The 12,776-nt window shown below is 41.8% G+C and overlaps 1 protein-coding gene across 8 annotated transcripts in view; it reads left to right on the top strand.

Annotated features, from left to right (window-relative positions):
* The window catches only part of SLC25A26 (solute carrier family 25 member 26), a 163,787-nt gene that overhangs the window by 93,565 nt on the left and 57,446 nt on the right, over window positions 1-12,776 (top strand). The window lies entirely within an intron of this gene.

Raw genomic sequence — 12,776 nt, 5'->3', positions numbered from 1 at the left:
TGATTGTTGTTTGTATTTCTGTGGGGTCACTGGTGATATCCCCTTTATCACTTTTTTATTGTGTCTGTTTGATTCTTTTCTTCTTTATTAGTCTAGCTAGCAGTCTATTTTTGTTAACTTTTTTAAAAAAACCGGCTCCTGGATTCTTTGATTTTTTTGTTTGTTTTTGAAGGGTTTTTCATGTTTATCTCCTTCAGTTCTGCTCTGATCTTGGTTTTTACTTGTCTTCTGCTAGCTTTGGGGTTTGTTTGCTCTTGGTTCTCTAGTTGTTTTAGTTGTGATGTTAGGGTGTCAGTTTGAGATCTTTCTAACTTTTTGATGTAGTCATTTATTGCTAAAAATTTCCCTCATAACATTGCTTTAGCTGTGTCCCAGAGATTCTGGTACATTGTTTCTTTGTTCTTATTGGTTTCAAATAACTTCTTGATTTCTGCCTTAATTTCATCATTTACCCAGTAGTCTCAGGAGCAGGTTGTTCCATTTCCACGTAGTTTTGTGGTTTTGGGTGGGTTTCTTCATCTTAAGTTCTAATTTGATTGCATTGTGGTCTGAGAGACTGTTATGATTTCAGTTCCTTTGCATTTGCTGAAAAGTGATTTTCTTCCATTTGTGTGATCAATGTTAGAGTTCCATGTGGCACTGAGAAGAATGCGTATTCTGTGGTTTTGGGGTGGAGAGTTCTGTAGGTGTCTATCAGGTCCACTCGATCCAGAGCTGAGTTCAAGTCCTGAATATCTTTGTTAATTTTCTGTCTCGATGATCTATCCTTGATAGTAGGGTATTAAAGTCTCCCACTATAATTGTGTGGGAGTCTAAATCTCTTTGTAGGTCTCTAAGAACTTGTTTTATGAATCTGAGTGCTCCTGTATTGGGTCCATATATATTTAGGAGAGTTAGCTCTTCTTATTGATTTGACCCCTTTACCATTATGTAATGCCCTTCTTTGTCTTTTTTGATGTTTGTTGGTTTAAAGTCTGTTTTGTCAGAGACTAGGATTGTAACCCCTGCTTTTTCCTGTTTTCCATTTGCTTGGTAAATTTTCCTCCATCCTTTTATTTTGAGTCTGTGTGTGTCTTTGCTTGTGAGATGGGTGTCTTGAATACAGCACACTGATGGATCTTGACTGTTTATCCAGTTTGCCATTCTGTGCCTTTTAATTGGAGGCATTTGCCCATTTACATTTATGGTTACTATTGTTATGTGTGAATTTGATCCTGCCATCATGATGCTGGCTGATTATTTTGCAGACTTGTTTATGTTGTTTCTTCATAACATCACTGGCCTGTGTACTTCCTTGTGGTTTCATAGTGGTTGGTAATGGTTTTTCCTTTCCACATTTAATGCTTCCTTCAGGAACTCTTGCAAGGCAGGCTTGGTGCTGATGAATTCCCTCAGCATTTGCTTGTCTGATGAAGATTTTATTTCTCCTTCGCTTATGAGGCTTACTTTGGCTAGATATGAAATTCTAGGTTGGAAATTCTTTGGTTTAAGCTTGTTGAATACTGGCCCCCAATGTCTTCTGGCTTGTAGGGTTTCCACTGAGAGGTCTGCTCTTAGTCTGATGGGCCTCTCTGTAAAGATGACCTGGCCTTTATCTCTGGCTGCCCTTAACATTCTTTTTTTCTTTTTTCTTCATTTCAACCTTGAAGAATCTGATGATTATGTGTCTTGGGGTTGATATTTGCATGGAGTATCTTCCTGGGGTTCTCTGGATTTCCTGAATTCGAATGTTGGCTTGTCTTGCTACGTTGGGAAAGTTCTTCTGGATGATACCCTGAAGTGTGTTTTCCAACTTGATTCCATTCTCCTAGTCTCTTTCCAGTACCCCATCAGCTGTAGGTTTGGTTTTTTAACACAGTCTCATAGTTCTCGGAGGTTTTGTTCATTCTTTTTCATTCTTTTTTTCTAATCTCGTCTGCCTGTCTTATTTCAGCAAGATGGTCTTCAAGTTCGGTTATCTTCTCTTCCACTTGGTCTGTTCAGCTGTTGATACTTGTGTTTGCATTGTGAAGTTCTCATGTTGTGGTTTTCAGCTCCATCAGGTCATTTAGGTTCATCTCCTGATTATTCTGGTTAACAGCTCCTGTAATGTTTTATCGTGATTCTTCACTTCTTTGCAGTGAGTTAGAACATACTCCTTTATCTCAGCGAAGTTCGTTACTACCCATCTTTTGAAGCCTACTTCTGTCAATTCATCCGTCTCAAGCGTCTGCTCAGTTTTGTGCCCTTGCTGGAAACATGCTGTGATTATTTGGAGGAGAAGAGGCCCTCTGGCTTTTTGAGTTTTCAGCATTTTTGCATTGATTCTTTCTCATCTTCATGGGTTTATCTACCTTTGATCTTTGAGGCTGCTGACCTTTGGATGGGGTTTGTGTGCGGTCTTTTTTGTTGATGGTGTTGTTGTTGCCGCCTTCGGTTTGTTTTTCTTTTAGCAGTCAGGCCCCTCTTCTGTAGGGCTACTGCAGTGTGCTGGGGGTCCACTCCAGACCCTGTTCTCCTGGGCCCCTCCCACCCCTGGAGGAATCACCGGAGGCCGCAGACCAGCAAAGATGGCAGCCTGCTCCTTTCTCTGAGAGCTCTGTCCCAGAGAGGCACTGACCTGATACCGGCTAGAATACCCTTGTATGAGGTGTCTGCAGGCTTTTGTCGGGAGGTCTCACCCAATCGGGAGGAGTGGGATCAGGGACCCACTTAAATAAGCATTCTGGCTGCCTGTTGGCAGAGTGGGTGTGCTGCGCTGGGGGGAGTCCCCCTCATCCAGGCTGCCCTGACTCTCCAGAGCCAGCAGGCATAAAAGACTAAGATTGCTTATCCATGATACCACAGCTGCCCCTCCTCTTAGGGGCTCCTCTCAGGGATATCAGAGTTCTGTCCATAAGCCCCTGGCTGGGGATGCTGAAATTCCTGAAGGGAGACCCTACCGGATGAGGAGGAGTGGATCAGGGTCCTACTTAAAGAAGCAGTCTGCCCAAGAACTGACCCAGCGACTGTACTGTGATGTGGGGAATTGCTCCTGGTCCAGACCACCCAATCTTGCTGGCACTGGTGGCAGGGGGAAACAGCCAACTGGAGCTGCAGTGATGGCTGCCCCTTTTCCCCAGGAACTCGGTTGTCTTAGGCAGTCTCAGGCCTGGTATGCTGGTTGGGGATTCCAGGCCAGTGGATTTTAGGTCTTGGGGTTTGTGAGTGAGGTCACCTGGCTCCCTGGCTTCAGCTCCCTTCCCATGGGAGTGGACAGATCTCCTGCCTCACTGGCCTTCCGAGAGCTGAAGTATGCAAATTCTCCTGTGTCTCAGTGCCTGCCCAAGAGGCCACCCTCCTGAGCAGTTGCTGGGAGTCTGCACAGTTCTGTGCTTGGGACCCAAGGCCCTGGTGGCATGGGTTCACGAGGGGTACCTCCTGATCCGTGGGTTGCAAGGATCTGTGGGAAAAGCATGGCTTTCAGGGAGGGGTAGCACAATCCCTCACTGCCTGCCTTGACCGGGAGAGGGAGCTCCCTTGCCCCCTCCCCTCCCATGAAGCTCCCAGATGGGCCCTTGCCCCACCCTGCCTTTCCTTGCTCTCCATGGGTCATGCCAACCACCTAGTCAGTCCCAGTGAGAGAACCTTGGTACTTCAGTTGAAGATGCAGAATTCACTCGCCATTTTCATCCTTCTCAGTGGAAGCCACAGAGCGGAGCTGTTTCTATTCAGCCTTCTTGGCTGCTCCTGACTTTTTTTTATTAAGTATATGTGTGTGTGTGTGTGTGTGTGTGTGTGTGTTTTTTGAGACAGGCTGGGAGACTCTGTCACCTAAGCCGGAGTGCACTGTCTCATCATAGCTCACTACAGCCTCGAAATCCTGAGCTCAAGGGTTACTCATGCTTCAGTCTCTGATGTAGCTGGGACCATAGATATGCACCACCACATCTAGCTATTTACATTTTTTTTTTTTTAATAGAGATGGGATCTCTCTTTGTTGCCCAGGCTGGTGTCTAACTCCTGGCCTCCCAAAGTACTGGGATTACAGACATGAACCACCACACCCAGCCTCAAAGGACTTTTAGATTCACAGATTTGAGTTACATTACCCGTATTGTGACTTACGCTATTCTTACAACTTTCACTGGACACCGATATTTTCTAAATGCCTAAGGCTATATAACAAACACTAAAGGCAGAGTCACAGCCACCCTTGAGAAACTTAGTTTTGAGATGAGAAATCAGGAGTCAGCATCACTTAAATCAAGTTAGAGTTTGTAGAACCAAAGTTACTGAAGTAGAGAAGTGTATATGATGGCATAGCTCATTACACATTTCCTGTATATTAGGAGCCTCGTGATATAATTGTTTGTTTTCTGTGTTTTTAAGTAACCAAAGTATTGAAAGTTGAGGGTGTGCCAGATACAAGTGAGATTATATTCATTGGGAAATTCATATTATGGCTAAGAAAATAACTATAGGCAAAGATACCATACCAGTATATAATACATCCTGCTAGTCTGTTTTATCCCATTAAAAAACTTTGTGTGCTTTTATTAGAAGGTTTATTTTTCATATGACTGGGTAAAACAAAATTAGATAATTTACCTTTGAAACAGTTGCTTATCTAGCATTCTTATACCTTCCTAATCTATTATTAGTGAGCTTGTTTACTGTGACTATTTCTGCCTTTCAAAGTTGATTTAAATTTGGTTAAAATTGTCTGATCTTCCATTAACAGTTTTTCTTTGTGAGCATATAAATACTGTAGACAAAACTAAACCAAAATGATACATCTGCATAACTTAAGGGGTCAGCTAAACTGAAATCAAAGTACTGTGTGACAGCAATTAAATTATTATTATTATTATTTTTTTTCAGATGGAGTTTCACTCTTGTTGCCCAGGCTGGAGTGCAGTGGTGTGATCTCGGCTCACTGCAATCTCCACTTCCCGGGTTCAAGCGATTCTCCTGCCTCAACCTCCCGAGTAGCTGGGGTTACAGCCACATGCCTCCACGCCTGGCTAATTTTTTTGTATTTTTTTTTTCAGTGGAGACGGGGTTTCTCCATGTTGGTCAGGCTGGTCTCAACTCCCAACCTCAGGTGATCCGCTGCCTTGGCCTTCCAAAGTGCTGGACAGCAATTTAATCTTTAGTGGGCTTTTAGACAAATAATTGAGACTAAACTTTGAAGTAATTAAGCTTGAGCTTTTTATAGTGGTGGTTAATAAAAATATATAAACTAAAATTTGCCGTTTTAACCATTTTTAAGTGCCTAATAGCATTGATTACATTCAGTGTTGTGCAACCATGATCACCATTTCTAAAATGTTTTCATCACTGCAAATACAAACTCTGTAACCATTAAGCAATAACTCCCTACTCTCCCCTCACCCCAGCCCTTAGTAACTTCTAATCCACTTTCTGTCTCTCTGAATTTGCCTGTTCTAGTTATTTCATATCAGTGGACCACGTGATACTTGTCCTTTGCGTTTGGCTGATTTCACTTAGCTCAGTGTTGTTAAGGTTTATCCATGTTGTAGTTTGTATCAGAACTCCTTTCCCTCTTTGAATAATGTTACATGGCATGGATATACTTCATCTGTTGATGGTCACCCGGGTTGTTTCCACCTTTTGGCTGTTGTGAATAAGGCTGCTGTGAACAGTGGTACGCAAGGTTCTGTTTGAGTTCCTGCTTTTAATTCTTTTGGTTGTATACCTGTAAGTGGAGTTGCTGAGTCATATAGGAATTCTAGTTTTAGCTGTTTGAGGAAGCCCCAAACTGTTCACAGGGACTGAACCATTTACACTCCCACCAGCAATGTATTAGGGTTCCAGTGTCTTGTCACCACTTGTTATTTTGTTTGTTTTTAAATTATAGTCATACGAATAGATGTGAAACAGTATAAACCAGTTGCATTTTAAAAAGTAAATTTAAGATTTGTTTATGAAATACTTAAACTTTGCTTAAAAGTGCCCTGAGTTCAACAATTTAAAAAAATTGTTGTATTTTAAAACATTTATATAATTGCTATGGTCTGAATTTTTGTATTCCCCCAAAATTCTTACGTTGAAGTTCTAACTTTCAAGATGATGGTATTAGGAGGTGTATGGCCTTTGGAAGGTGAATTAGATCTTCGGGGTGGAAGCCCCCATGATGGGATTAGCATCTTTATAAAAAACACCTGAGAGAGAGAGCGCACCCCCCCCACCCCTTTGATCACGTAATGTTACAGTGAAAAGACTAAGAGCATTATTAGCATAACCTGGGAACTTGATATTAATGCAAATTCTCAGGCCCTACCTAAATCGGAAGTCTGGGGCTAGGGCTTACAATCTGTGTTTTAACAAGCCCTCCAGATGATTATGATGCGTGCTAACGTTTAAAGCGTTCTCTGTATTTAGAGTTCTTTTCTTGTCTTTTATAGCATGATGAGAGTCTATGCATCTTGGCGCAGTTGCAGTGTTGTCCCTTCTGGAAAGGCTCCCCCTCCCCCTGTCTCCTCCTGCACTGGGCTCTCAGAGTGCGCTGGTATGGAGTGCTGATAGTTGGTCTGATGTTCCTTCCGGTTTGAGAAACCCTTCCGTTTAGGGATTTGTATCTCTTTTACTTCTTTATAAACCATCATACTTAGCAAACTGTAGAGGTCCTTTAAAAGTTTGTTCAGTTGAATTGTGTGCCCAGCGGGTGGGGGACAGGGTACATAAAGTAATTATAGGGAAGTAGAGATGAAGCAGGTTGTTACTTGATTCATGGGGTTGTGAAAACAATGGCAAAAGTCGAGTTTACTTTTTTGAAAAGTTTTCTTGGGGGTGGTATTATCCTTTCTTGTTATATAGCTTTCTGCCTGCTTTTTTTTTTTCTTTCTTTCTTATTTTAAGAGTGGTGTATGCTAGTTAGAATTCAGAATTATCAGGAGGAACTTTATCTTAGTCTGTTTTGTACTACTGTAACAGAATACCACAGACTGGGTAATTTATAATGAACAGAAATTACCTGTTCATTATTCTGGAGGCTAGGAAGTCCAAGATTGGGGGACCAAACTCGCCCTTTTATATGGAACTCTCTCCTGAGATAACAGCATTAAGTCATTCATGAGGGTGGTGCCCCCATGACCCAAGTACCTCCATTAGACCCTGCCTCTCAACACTGCCACATTGGGGATCAAATTTCCAACACATGGACTTTGGGGGGCACATTGAAATCGTAGCAAATTTGCTTTAAAATGCTTATAAGGTGTGAAATGAACTTTGAAAATGAGTGTGGGGAGATTCTGAGATGTTTCGGTTTTCACTTTTAGGATATAGGAAAGTGTCTTTTAAGGAAGAAATCCTTTGTTATTAATTCACTAGTTTGATACATGCTTTAGATTTTTAAAAAATAGGACACTTTTACCCTGTGAAGTTTAAATATGTGACTAAAGATATTTAAAGTTTTGGCACACATTTTCTCATTAAGCAATGAGATTCATATTTTGTAGTTCATGGGATAAAAATAAAAATTCGATCAGTGGTTGCTACAGTTTCAATCTCATTACAGCTGCAGTGGAGTTTTCTTATTAAGACCGCTTTTCAACCACAGATACACTTTTTAGCTTAGGCTTCACAAAGCCTCATAACTGAGGTTCTAATGGCATTGAGTATCTTGCCTTTAACAGACTTCTGGGGCTTTATTTGTTTCCCACAATTTTCTGCATGTTTGTCTCAAATGAACCATAAAATGATTCAGTGACAACATGTGGTTTTAATAACAAACATGGCCAAATGAATATGGACTTAGAATTTGAAGTTTTATACATATGCCATGACTTAAACTTCTAACTCAATTTATAGCTCAGCACTCAGTCAGTGGTAAATAATTTATCAGTTGCTAGATGGACTTTTTCATTCTAGACTTCAGTTATTTTGGGTGTCTGATATTGAAGACCGCAGATCGTTGATATAAACAATTTTCTGCAAGTTTTTAATAGAACATTTCTAGTTAGGTTTTGTGATCAAGTGGGAGCAAATTTCCCCCAATCTCTTTTTTACCTTCTTGGTTTTTAATTTTTACGGTTTACGTCAGGCCTCTGAGCCCAAGCCAAGCCATCGCATCCCCTGTGACTTGCACGTATATGCCCAGATGGCCTGAAGTAACTGAAGAATCACAAAAGAAGTGCAAATGCTCTGCCTCACCTTAGCCTTAACTGATGACATTCCACCACAAAAGAAGTGAAAATGGCCGGTCCTTGCCTTAAGCGATGATACTATCTTGTGAAATTCCTTTCCTGGCTCATCCTGGCTCAAAAAGCTCCCCCACTGAGCACCTTGTGACCCCTACTCCTGTCCGCCAGAGAACAACCCTCCTTTGACTGTAATTTTCCTTTACCTACCCAAATCCTATAAAACGGCCTCACCCTTATCTCCCTTCGCTGACTCTCTTTTCGGGCTCAGCCCGCCTGCACCCAGGTGAAATAAACAGCCATGTTGCTCACACAAAGCCTGTTTGGTGGTCTCTTCACACAGACGCGCATGACAGTTTATATTGCATCAAAATGAAAATTTCAAGATAAGTAAGGTATTATAAAACTCATTTCTTTACAAAGGTGTCTATTGAAAATGAGTCTTTTTGAAGTAAGAATGTACTATAGTAGCTGCTCTGAGCATTAGAAATAGGCATAGTGGAGATTCCTCTTTTGTCTCTGAGGTGGAACAGCATGAGGCTACTGGATGTGTGTAAATGTGGTCATTTCCTCAGATCAGGTGTGGCAATGGAAGGGGTGATGGAAGAGAGGGTTAATAGATGCCATATTGGTATTTGAGTGTCTTGCCTGTAACAGGCTTTGACTGAACGAAAACCACATTTTCCAATCAACGTTATAGTGATAAAAATAATACTCTGGTCTTAAGTAATGTACTGTGTCTAAAATAATGTATTATATCAGTTACTGTAACCACCAGCAAGTTCTTGCCCGCTGCCGATACAGAGCCAATTTATCAAGACGAGGGAATTGTAATAGAGAAAGAGTTTAATACAAGTAGAGCTGGGTAAATGGGAGACTGGAGTTTTATTATTCCTTAGTCTCAGCAAAAATTCAGAGACTGGGATTTTTAAAGATAGTTTGGCCTGTAATCCCAGCACTCTGGGAGGCTGAGGCAGGCAGTTTATTTGAGCCTAGGAGTTCGAGACCAGCTTGGGCAACGTGTTGAGATGCTCTCTCTACAAAAAAAAAAACAAAAAAAAACAAAAATTGGCCAGGCCTAATGGTGCGTGCCTGTAGTCCCAGCCACTTGGAGGGCTCAGGTGAGGGATGGCTTGAGCCTGGGAGGTCAAGGCTGCAGTAAACCTTGTTTATGCCACTGCACTACAGCCTGGGTGACAAACTGAGACCCTGTCTCAAAAAATAAATTAATTAAAATAAAATAAAGATAGTTTGATATACTGGGTGTGGTGGTGTGTGCCTGTTGTCCTAGCTACTTGGGAGGCTGAGACAGGAGGATCTTCTGAGCCCAGGAGGTCTGGGCTGTAAAGCAGTATGTCAATTGGGTGTCCACACTAAGTTCAGCATCAGTATGATGACCTCTTCGAAGCAAGGACCACCATGTTGCCTAAGGAGGGGTGAACTGGCCCAGGTTGGAAACAGAGTAGGTCAAAACTCCCATGCTGATCAGTAGTGGGATGGAGCCTGTGAATAGCCGTTACACTCTGGCCTGGGCAATGAAAAAAATATGTATATTTTTAAGAAGACTTCCTATTTGTTAAAAAAGTGTGTGTGTGTGTGTGTGTGTGTGTAGTTTGACAGCAGGGGCCTAGGGAATGGGGAATGCTGGGTGGTTGAATCAGGGATGTAATCATAGTGCATTGAAGCTGGTTTTTCTTGCCATCTTCTGTTCCTGAGTGGGATTGCAAAACTAGTTGAGCCAGATTTTATTGGTCTGAGTGAGGCCAGCTGGTCTATCAGAATGCAGAGTCTGAAAAATACCTCGAACACCAGTCTTAGGTCTTACAATAGTAATGTTATCTGTGGGAGCAACTGGGGAGGTTAGGCATCTTGTGGCCTCTGGCTATATGATTCCTGAGCCATAATTTGTAATCATGTGGCTAATTTGTTAGTTTTACAAAGGGGATCTGGTCCCTAAGCAAGGAGGGAGTTTATTTCTGGGAGGGGCTGTTACTATCTTTATTTCAAAGTTAAACTATGAACTAAATTCCTCCCAAAGTTAGTTTGGCCTACACCCAGGAATTAACAAGGGCAGCTTGGGAGGTTAGAAGCAAGATGGAGTTGGTTAGGTCAGGTTTTTCTCACTGTCGTAATTTTTGCAAAGGTGGTTTCATTATTAGAGTTCATTTATAAGTACTGTTTTTTTTTTCTTTTGCCTTATATTCTCTGCCTTTTGGGAGAAGGAAAAAAACTTTTTTCTTTACTCTCTTATATTTGGTAGCTGGGAGCCTACAAATTATAGTGACAAAAGACAGAGTAGCAAGAGAAAAAAATAGATTTGATTGTGTATGTATATATATACACACAGGAATTCACAAATAAATGTGACTCAAATAGGCAATTTGAATTTTGGGCTTATATACCATCTTATTAGGGGATGGAGAGGGTCCTTCTGAGAGAAATTCAGATTGGATTTTTCTTTTTGTTGGAGGATTGACTTAACCCTTGCCTTATCTTGGTCTCCTTCAATGTTTCCACAATTCTAGTATAAGCATCCCTCAGAAGCATTCATGCAGCTTCTGTTTATGGGAGATATAAGGCGTATATTCAGTGAAAAATAAAAGATAGCCAGAATAAAAATCAAATAAAAATTAAAGAAAGGTGAGGTGATGCACACCTATCTTGTTTATATAGTAACTTAATGAGGTTTTACAGATTCACTGATGGATGGATAGATGGTTAGCTCATGCATTCATTTACAAATGCGTATTCAATCTTTCATATGTACCAGGTACTATGCATAGGGGAAACATCTGTTAACAAGATCAATATGGGCCTTGCTTTTGCCTCTTGCCTAGTTCACAGTCTGGTAAATGAAACTGACATTGTTTAATTAGAGTGTAATGAGTGCTTTATAGGTGGTATGAGAATGTCTAAGTAGGACACCTGATCTAGTGTGGACCAGTTAATGGCATTTTCCTGAGGGTATGCTGTTGGGTCTGAGTTCTGATTTATGAATAGTTAGTAACTAGGTGAAAAGGGGGTGCAGGGAAGGCCCAGCAGCCCAGGCAGAGGAATCATATGTAAGAAGGCCCCGGGGATAAGGCCAGTGTAGCATAAAGCACGAAGGAGGGGCCAGTGGCTAGAAATGAGCCAGCACATGTAGGGCCTCGAAGACCATGGAAGGACGTTTTCCTTCATCCTAAATGCAACAGAAAATCACTGAAGGTTTTATAAACAGAAGGTGATCAGTTTGGTCTGTTTTCTTAATGTTGCCTCTGGCTCCTCTGGAGAATGGATCATGGTTGGGGAGTAAAAAGAGGTTGAACAGAGATGAGTTGGGGTGTTGTAGTTGTCCAGGTGAAAAGTAATAGTAGCTCAGACTAAGAGTACATTGGGGAAAAACAGATTGAAGAAATATTTAGGAGAGAAAATTCACAAGATTGGATTGGCTGCTAGCTTGTGAAGAGAAAGGAGGTGCCAAGAAGGACCCACAGATTTCTGACACAACCACCTGATGCATAGTGACCACATTGACTGAGCTCGGGAACCCAGGAGAAGGCTAGGCTTTGTGGGCTGGGGCTCCAGCCTATGGCTAGATTGCAGGACATACAGAGTGCCTGTGAGACAGCTAAGTGAAGGTACTGAGTGGAGACTGGAACATATGGATCAGGAGCTCTAGAGTACCTGTCTGGGTTGGAGAGATATCTGATGGTATTGGGGGAAAACAAACAAAAAACCTGTTCGGGTTCAGCAGCTTTGTGAGTCTTAAAATTTTTATTGGAATGTCCAATAAACAGAAATCTTCAACTGCCACAGATGATGCTAATAAATCCTTTTCTTCCTAAAGTTTTAAATAAAGTATCTTAGATGGCAGCAGCAGTGAAGGAAAGTGAGAGGATAAAAGCCTTAAAATGAGGGACTCTGCAGAGCCATCTCAAGAGAAGCTGCCAGCGAACACAAGTCCCAGCTCTTTCTTGTCTCTTGTTTTCCCAGTTAGTGCAGGAGTGTTGAGTAGCCTGCCCAAGGTCATTTGGTATATCTGGATTCTAATGAGAATCTGTTAGGCTTCATAGCTTTTGCTGTTTCCACTCATCCTGTTGCAGTCCAGAAAACAGTTAAACTAAAATAATAATCTGTAGTCAAAATCATTTTTTAAGCATCTGTGGTCCCACACAAATGTGAAATATTCTTTATTTCATTATCATACCTCTGAACGTCCCTGTCAGTGACTTGTACATAGTTGTCTCAGCCAACAAAACTTAAAGCCTTTGGAACCTTAGAATGGCAAAATGTTAAGGTTGGAAGGGACTTGAGAAATCTTCGTGTCTGGTAACTTTCCTTTGTAGATAAGGAAATAAAGATATCAAGGTCAGCTGGGCACGGTGGCGCACGCCTGTAATCCCAGCACTTGCCAAGGCCGAGGTGGGTGGATCACCTGAGGTCGGGAGTTCGAGACCAGCCTAACATGGTGAAGCCCTGTCTCTACTAAATACAAAAAAATTAGCCGGGCATGGTGGCACATGCCTGTAATCCCAGCTACTCAGGAGGCTGAGGCGGGAGAATCGCTTGAACCTGGGAGGTGGAGGTTGCAGTGAGCTGAAATCGTGCCACTGCACTCCAGCCTGGGCAACAAGAGTGAAACTCTGTCTCAAAAAAAAAAAAAAAAAAAAA

The sequence above is a fragment of the Papio anubis genome, chromosome 2, assembly GCF_008728515.1.
Source record: "Papio anubis isolate 15944 chromosome 2, Panubis1.0, whole genome shotgun sequence".
In the NCBI taxonomy this organism is placed as follows: domain Eukaryota; kingdom Metazoa; phylum Chordata; class Mammalia; order Primates; family Cercopithecidae; genus Papio; species Papio anubis.
Note: the sequence above shows the minus strand (reverse complement) of the source record. Positions and strands in the feature narration are given on the sequence as shown.